Here is a 1,833-nt window from a genome sequence, read left to right as displayed (position 1 = left end):
TAGATGTAGCCTATATGTAGGATGTTTTAGTTCTAAAATTGAAGATAATTATTATCTTGATAATTGGGTATTACTCCTGTGTGAACATGCATACCATTTAAGTCTCTCAGCATCAGCTTATTGATTTTTTTCAGGGTCAAAATTAGAAGCACCATCAATAATCTCAATAAAACAAAATGCTGTGCATGGTGCAAAGGATTTATTCACTGAGTTGACCCTTACAATAAGGGGAAAGCATAGTTAATAGGATAAGTACCTTTAGTGATATGAGAGCAGATTTAACAAGTAGGCTCATGATATTTACCTGTCTTAATCATGTTATTTTTTCTTTTAAAAACTGTGCTGGCATGAGAAATCATTTTCTATTTTTTTTTTCTCAATAACGCTTTAATTTCTCCTCCCAGCTGGATACAGTGCTTAAAGTGGTCTCCACTACTCAGAAACTACTTCCAAGTTTATATTCTTCTTCTTTTTGGTATCACGGTCCCTATCTCCAGGCTCACCCACATTCTCCAGAGGAGCATTGGTCTTCTTGCCCTTTTTCTTTTCCTTCTTGACCAACTGTGGAGACACTGGAGATGTTTTTGTTGCTTTCATTTTCTTGCTTCCCATTTGGGGCTTTTACTGCTTTAGCAACTGCCTGTGACGCTTTTACTGCTTTGGCCATGACCTCTCTCTGGCAAGTAATATCTGGCAAGTCCAAAGCCACCATCAAAATACTGATGCTAGACAGAAGAACTCACCACTTACTGTTGCAGATTGACTCCCTCTAGAGACCCATGAGCCAGACTAGAAAGGGATAACTGTCTACTGCTCATTTTCTATTTTACATTCTGTATTTTATCATTGTGAAAACAAATATTTAAAAGTATATTAAATTTCAATTATTTTATATATTCTACTTATTCCGGCATGCCTACTTGATGTTAGACTCAAAAAGAAGCCCAAAATATCCACTTAAATAAAAAAATTCAAGATAAATGTACATTTAACCAGAGGTAAGAATATAAAAATTGAACCTATTATAACCACATTATTTTCTCTAGTTTTAGTATACTTTATTTCAAAACTGTATATAATAAGGGTGTCAGGATAAGTTAAGAGGGAAAAAAAGCTAATAAAAAATATAAAGAAGTACCAACTATTATATAAACCTTAGTTCCCTAATACAATTATAATTTATACATATTTATAGATTGGTATAGATAGATATAGATTGTGTGTGTTTGTGCATAATTAAATATATTTCTTTTTAACATTTTTCAGCCATTTACTATTTCCTGAACTTTGGCCTGGTAATAAAAAAGAAAAGAATGAGAAGAATGTAAGAAACTTCTACAAAAGAAAATGTTAGTTCAACTTGACAATTTTTAATCTTCCTTTAACACTAGAGACTAATATTCATCATACTGTGCAAGCAATTTAAAGTGAAAATGAGAATTCGTTTTTTTCAGAGCTATAGAGTGTTCACAGCTTGGATTGTTTAAAGTAGCTTTGGTTTTTAAGATTGTATTAGGGAGAGTTTTTGAAGAAACATTTATATTCATTTCAATTTTTAATTTAATTTTTATTAGGTTTCAATGCATTACATTTAGGGAATATATAGATTTCAATTATTTTCTTTTTCTCTCATATGCAGGTACTTATTAAAAGAGGTTTGCCATTTCAGCCAATAATTTTACATGTTAAAATCACACACCCTCCTCACACACAAAACTCTTTGTATATATTAGATTCTCATGCTTCTCTCTAATAATAGGACCTTGAAATCAAAAATGGTATTACTTATAAAGTTATAGAACCCACATTCTTTATGCTTTTAGAATTTGTGGA

The 1,833-nt window shown here is 31.4% G+C and overlaps 1 non-coding gene across 1 annotated transcript; it reads right to left on the bottom strand.

Annotated features, from left to right (window-relative positions):
* Positions 1 to 684: 684 nt before the first annotated feature.
* Positions 685 to 813, bottom strand: LOC132425159 (small nucleolar RNA SNORA56). The gene has a single exon (XR_009519358.1). It is a non-coding gene; the product is annotated as a small nucleolar RNA SNORA56 (small nucleolar RNA).
* Positions 814 to 1,833: the final 1,020 nt, after the last annotated feature.

This window comes from Delphinus delphis, chromosome 4 (assembly GCF_949987515.2).
Source record: "Delphinus delphis chromosome 4, mDelDel1.2, whole genome shotgun sequence".
NCBI classification, from domain to species: Eukaryota; Metazoa; Chordata; class Mammalia; order Artiodactyla; family Delphinidae; genus Delphinus; species Delphinus delphis.
The sequence above is the reverse complement of the archived record's forward strand: the minus strand, read 5'-3'. Positions and strand labels throughout refer to the sequence as shown.